This window comes from Phyllostomus hastatus, unplaced genomic scaffold, assembly GCF_019186645.2.
Source record: "Phyllostomus hastatus isolate PE091 unplaced genomic scaffold, TTU_PhHast_1.1 phas_contig_29, whole genome shotgun sequence".
Classification (NCBI taxonomy): domain Eukaryota; kingdom Metazoa; phylum Chordata; class Mammalia; order Chiroptera; family Phyllostomidae; genus Phyllostomus; species Phyllostomus hastatus.
The window spans coordinates 215,894-222,936 of NW_025333835.1; the positions used below are offsets into that span (position 1 = coordinate 215,894).

Below are 7,043 nucleotides of genomic sequence, written 5' to 3' on the forward strand. Positions count from 1 at the left end.
TTCCTCACCAATTTCTCCACTGGTCTCTTGGCAGAGACATGACCTCTCACTCCTAGCTGGTACACAGACCAGGATTCCATGACACAAAGCCTCACAGCTAGAAGCACTCTCTTGTCCACCAATGTGTCCACTTGTCTCTTGGCAGAGACATGCCCTCTCACCTCCTTGTTTCATGGCAGAGACATGCTCTCTTGCCCCAAGCCAGATTCTACCATCTCCACATGATCCTTCCTAGGTCCCACATAGCAAAAGCTTTCTCTCCAACCAGTTTCACAGGTGACCTCTCCTAGGTCTTATTGGTCAAAAAGCAGAGACAGGATTCCCAATGCACCAAAAACAGCAAAGTTCAAACCATGTCCCCGTAAGATCAGAAAACAAGCCCACAAAAAATAACCACTCCAAAGAGCTGAGGTTTCCTTTCCTCTAGGTTTGAAACTTTTACAACTTTTCTATGTATATTTACTTATTCAGGTTTAGCTATAATCCACTTTTAATCCTTGTTCTTTTCCACACTGGCAATGATCATACTCAAACTCATTATCTGGTGGCTGAAAGTCCCTAGCTTTACAAGCACATAAATAAAGTAAAAGAAACATTGCCACCTTGTATTGGATGTCGCTGTCCTTTTCTGGAAGAGAAATTTCATTTCTCTTTCAGGAATGCAGGTCCACCTTTCCCTTTCAGCATCTACCACAGTAGCAAGGTCTGCGTCCTCCTCAGGCAGTGCCTGTTTTATCCATGTGTGGTAGAACCAGGGCTTGATTCCTATCAGCTTTAAGGAAGAATGTGTTGTCAACAGGATGTCAAAGGGACCAGGTGTCCATTGTTTGGCCAGCTGTTGTTCAGGGCCTTAAGTCTTCCAGTGAGTCTTTAGTAAGATTCAGTACCCTGGCTGGAAGAGGTGAAGGGGCCTATAAGATGGATAGGCAAACCTTCAATGAGCAAACTTGTGCAAAGTGGTTAGTGTTTGCCCTAAATGTTGGCAGATATTGCTTAATTCTTAGCTTGAGTTTCAGATCTAAAGGAGTATTCCTAAAACAGGGATTTGGGTGGGTCTCTCATAAATTATTTCAAAAGGGCTCACTTTAAGCCTTCTTCTGGGTGCCACCCTAATTCAGAACAAAGCAATGGAGAATGCCTGGTCCTATTTTAAATGCATTTCCTGGCATATTTTTACCAGGGTCTTCTTTATTGTGTGATCCATTTTCTCAGTCTTTCCCGTAGATTGAGGTCTCCAAGATACATGTAATTTCCATTGTATTTTCAGTTCCCATTCAACCTTCTGGGAGATCTCTGAAGTAATGATTTTCTATTGCCACTTTGAATGCAGCAAGGAAAGTTCAAAACAAGGAATTATTTTCTTAAGTAAGAGTTTTGCTGCCTCAGTTGCCTTTTGAGTTCTAGTAGGATAAGCCTCTACACATCCAGTAAAAGTGTCCACAAAAATTAATAAAAACTTTAAATTACCCCTGGTTTTAGGCATCTGTGTGAAATCTACCTGCTAGTGCTCAAATGGACACAACTGTTTATATTGTACTCCCTTTTTTGTTGGGACATGCTCTGTCTCAGGATTGTTCTTGGCACATATTTGACAGGCTTAGCAAATCCTCTGAACAGTCATTTGCAAATGGGAGTTCTTCAAATGTGGCCTAATGAGTTCCATCAAAGCATCCCTTCCATAATGTCCCTTCACGCAGGTGTTTGAGAATGGGATACACTAGAGCCTTGGGGGGTAAGATCATATCATGGGCATCAATCTTCCACATAGAATTGGGATCAGTGTTAGTGAATCCCCATTCATGGGCCTGTTCTTCATTCCCATTCTATGTAACGAGATTCAGACTTTGACAAGTCCCAGCAGGGGATCAAAGCCCCCAGGTGTAGTGGTCCTCTGGCTGGCTGTCTTGTTGCTTTATTAGTAGTTTGGTTTTCCTGGCTCATTTGGAAACCACCCCTTCAGTGTCCTAGGCAGTGCATCATGGCAACCTGGGCCAGTAGATTCACTGCCTCTAGCAATTGTAAATTCTCCTCTGCATGTTTAACATATTTGTTCCCTGAAGTTAAGAGTCCTCTCCCTCTTCATATTTCTCCATGGGCACGGACTACCATGAAGGCATATTTGGATTCTGTGTACACATTAACCTTTCCTTGGGAGAGTACTAAGGCTCTTGTGAGTTCAGTCTTCTGTGCTGAGGTTCCTGGTGCAAAGGCTTGGGCTAATATTACGTCTATGGTGACCACCATGTACCCAGCTCATCATTGACTATGGTCCATGAAGCTGCTCCCATCTGTACACAGCTCCCAGCATGGTGTTGCCAGCAGTTGGTCCAGCAGATCTGGCCTGCTGGAATACATTAGGTCAATGATTTCCAAGCAATCATGTTGGAGGGCTGAGTCTCCCTCCATATCTGGGAGCAGGGTAGCCAGGTTAAGGGTTGTGGTGATCTGCAAGGTAACATTTGGATTGTCCAACAGAATGGCCTGGTATTTCCCCATGTACCCATCTGTCAGCCAATACCCTCCTTTTTGCTCCAATAGAGTCAGAACCTGATATGGTCCCAACATCTGACTGAACATCTTTAAGTCTTTTGCCAACATTTCCCTGAATATAATCAGGGAGTTCTTAAATCCTTGTGGCAGCACAGTCCAGCAGTATTAGAACAGGGTTTTTGTTTCTGGGCCCTGATATTCAAAAGTGAAGAGTAGTTGGGCCTTTTTGTCTATTGGGATGCAGAAAAAAGGCATCCTTCAAGTCTAGGACTGAAAACCATTTGCTATCTCCAGGTGCCATAGTCAACAGAATATAGGGCTGGGCACCATAGGATGAATGTCCTGAACAATGTCATTTATGGCCCTAAGACCCTGTACAAACTAATATTCATCAGAGTAAGCCTTTTTGACTGGAAAATGGGATTGTTGTAGAGTGACCGGCATGGCCTAATTAGTCCCGATTTTAAAAACTTCTGCAATACTGGCTGAATCCCCTCTAAAGCCTCCTTCTTGAGGGGGTACTGCTTCTTTTGTGGGACCTGTGCCTCTTCTTTTAGATTGACTTTTATGAGTTGCACGTTAACTGCTTTACCTGAGGCTCCATCAGCCCAAATGATTCAGACTGCCTGCTCATAGATCTCAGGCCAGGAATGTCTATAGTTGACAGGCATGTTCCAGCAGGACCTCCACACGTAATTGCTGCTTCTCAGGAGAAAAAAAATTATTTGTGCATGCAATTTACAAAGTAAACCTCGGCTCAGCAGTGGAATGGAGCAATCTGGCATGTAGAGAAAATTATGCATTATCTTTTGACCCCCAAGCTGTCATTCCAGAGGTTGAAGGAATGCCTGCTTTTTAACTGTCCAGTCACCCCAGCAATTGTTACTGTATGTATCTGAACTTTTCTTGGTTAATTTTTGTGTTCAACACTGATGCAGCTCCCATACCTATAAGGAAATCAATTAGCTTGTTCCCCACAGTCAACTATACCTGGGACTCCCATGGGGAAATAGTAATATATCAGGAGATATGCCAAGGAGCCCCTGGGCCTCCTCATTCATCATCAGACTCTCCTCCCCTTTTCAGCATTTCTTGGTGAGTGTTCTCATTTCTATATTTCCTTTTGAATTTTAGGCACTCATTCCTCCAATGGGACACTTCCAGTGGCCCTCCTCCTTGCAATGGGCAAATTCATTGATGCCTATTGGGCCTCTTCTCCTTCCTCTAGTGTCCTGCTTCTTCCTTTGGCCTCACCACCCTGCTTCTAAGAACACCATGGTCTGTTTAATCTTTCTTGCTTCCTGGGCATTGTAAACTTTACGTGCTATGTCCCCCAACTGAGAGGGATTCATTCCCAATGCTCTGTCTATACACTGGAATTTCTTTTCAATGTCTGGGGCACTTTGCACAATATAAGTCTTATTCACCATTCACACATTTTCTGGTGCCTGTGGATCAGCATCCATGTGCTTCCAATAGGCCTGATAGATCCTCTCCAAAAATTCAGAAGGATCCTCATTTGTTTTGTTTGTTTGTTTGTTTTGTTTGTTTGTTTTGTTTTGGGGTTTGTTTGTTTGTTTGTTTGTTTTTTGCTGAAGGGCCTGTATCATATTCAGGCTCTTTCGCTTGGGCAGCCCCCTCTTAAGCCTTTCCAATATATACCTTGTATAATGTTCCAGTCAGGAAGGCTAGGCCCCCACCATTTGGGTTCCAGTCAGGCTCTGTCAAGGGAATTGCCTCAGCTGGGTTGGATGCCCAATAAGGATCTTCTTGGTAGAGACATTGGGCCTCTTCATTATCCCTATTTGTAGCCAGCTGTCTCTCATCTGCTGTTAACAATATATTTAGAAGAGCCAATACATCTGCCCAATTTGGGTAATGAGTAGCAAAAATGGAAATGACAAGATCTGCAATTCTCTGAGGATCATCCCTATATGAAGAGTTGGAACTCTTATAATTCAGTAGGTCTGAAGTGTAGAACAGAGTATGGGCCCAATAGTAACCAGCAGGCTGGCTTTGCTGATATACTCCACCTATAAGATATTGCCTCAAAGGAAACTACCTTGCTCCAGATACAGATGCTCCCTGGCCAAATTGGGTGTCTGATGGGACTTTGAGGGACAGACACATCCCTCATCATGTAGGGGTGGAGCTGTTGACTCTGTGGTTTCTCCTTCAGGGGCAGCTTGTGAAGGAGGTAGTAGAGAGGAAGACCCTCCTGTCACCAACCCTGTGTCACCTGGGCTCAGAACATTGATAAGGTGTAGCCCCTCATTTTCCCTTGCTCCCCGTGTCTTACCATGGTGGGGGGTGTTAGGGCTACTTCCCTTCTCTGTACCATCAAGTGATTCTCTGTCCCTGACAAAACCCTATTATACAATGATACAAATGCATTAATATAACAGATTTCATCCCATTTGTCCAAATGTTGGCAACACTGTTTCAATTGCATAATGGTATAGTAGCTTAGGAAACCATCCATAGGCCACCTTTCCACACAATCCAAATCATACATAGGTCAAACAGTATTACAGTAATAAGCCAATACCTCCTTGGACATTGGATAGTGTCAGTACATACTCCAGTCCTCCAAAATTCTACCCAGTAGGCTCCCCTTAGGTGCCAGCATAGAACTGCCCTTATTGCCCTGGCTGTACCTGCAAAAACCTATAACCAGAAAAATCCAAGCAACCTGGGAGCATATAAACAAACCCATCATCCACAACTCCATTATTCCAAACAATGCTCACAAGCACATTTTTGTCTAGCAGATCTAACTTCTCAGAGCTTCTCCCCTTTCCAGTCCCATTTCCATGCCACGTTCCAGGAGTGTTTAGGTGACTGATGCCCTCAAGAGATTTGCAGAGAAATTTTCAAAAACTGGGAAACTCCATAGTCCCTCTGTCCCATCCTGAGGGGGTCAACTTGCCCCATCCTGATGAATACAGAAGGCTCTGCACCTTACAGTGTAACAGGTGCACTGAAACAAAAAAAAATATGGCCCAAATGAAAGAACATATCAAAGCTCCAGAAAAAATACAACTAAGCAACAAAGAGATAGCCAACCTATGAGATGCACAGTTCAAAACACTGGTAATCAGGATGCTCACGGAAATGGTTAAGTTTTCCTCACAAAGCAGAGGAAAAAGTGAAGGTTATGCAAAATGAAATAAAGAAAAATATACAGTGAACCAACAGTAAAGGGAAGGAAACTGGGTCTCAAATCAATGATTTGGAGCAAAAGGAAGAAATAAACATTCAACCAGAACAAAATGAGAAAACAAGAATTCCAAAAAATGAGGAGAGGCTTAGGAACCTCCAGGACAACTTTAAATGTTCCAACATCTGAATAATAGGGGTGCCAGAAGAAGAACAAGAGCAAGAAATTGAAAACTTATTTAAGCTTTTCCACATGCTCCCCACTCCCCTAGAGTGCTGCTCAGGCTGCACTGTGCTCACTAGAGCTCCTGGCTCCTCTTCAGCAAGCACCACTGTTGTCTTCTTCCAGCCACCATCATGATCATCTACCTGGACCTTATCAGTCATGATGAAATGTTCTCCAATATCTACAAGATCCCGGAGGTCACAGATGTGTTTGGATGTGAGAAGATGGTCAGTAGGACAGAGGGTAACATTAATGACTCACACTGAAATGCCTCTGTTGAAGTCCCAAGGGCAAAGGAACCAAAAGCAAAGTAATCACTGGTGTTGATATTGTTGTGAACCATCATTTGCAGGAAACCAGCTTCACAAAAGAGGCCTACAAGATGTACATGAAAGGTTACATGAAATCAATCAAAGGGAAACTTGAAGAACAGAGACCAGAAGGAGTAAAGCCCTTTATGACAGGGGCTTGAACAAATCTAGCACATTCTTACTAATTTCAAAAACTACCAGTTCTTTATTGGTGAGAATATGAATCCAGATGGCATGGTTGCTCTGCTGGACTACTGTGACGATGGTGTGGCCCCAGATTTGATTTTCTTTAAGGATGATTTAGAAATGGAAAAATGTTAACAAATTCAGCAATTTGGATCTACCACCTATGACCATAACTGACCACTTCTTTTCATCCACACACCAGGACTAGAACAAATGAGACTGATGTTATCTTGAGTTTGTTATGTATTTTGACCATGATTTTTATGGAGTGGAAGCACTGTTTTTTTAAAAAAATGTGTCATGTATGTTGTCTAAAAATAAAATGCATTTAAACTTATAAAAAAGAAAACTTATTTGAAAAAATAATGAAGGAGAACTTCCCCAATCTGGCAAAGGAAATAGACTTCCAGGAAGTCCAGGAAGCTCAGAGAATCCCAAGGAAGCTGGGCCCAAGGAAGCACACACCAAGGCACATCATAATTACATTGGCCAAGATTAAAGAGAAGGAGAGAATCTTAAAAGCAGCAAGAGGAAAGGAGACAGTTACCTACAAAGGAGTTCCCATAAGACTATCAGCTGATTTCTCAAAAGAAACCTTGCAGGCTAGAAGGGGATGGAGAAGTATTCAAGGCCATGAAAGGCACAGACCTACATCCAAGATTACTCTATCT

The 7,043-nt window shown here is 42.9% G+C and overlaps 1 pseudogene; it reads left to right on the top strand.

The window, feature by feature from the left end:
• Nucleotides 1–6,006: 6,006 nt before the first annotated feature.
• LOC123818897 lies at nt 6,007–6,507 on the top strand (annotated as a pseudogene).
• Nucleotides 6,508–7,043: the final 536 nt, after the last annotated feature.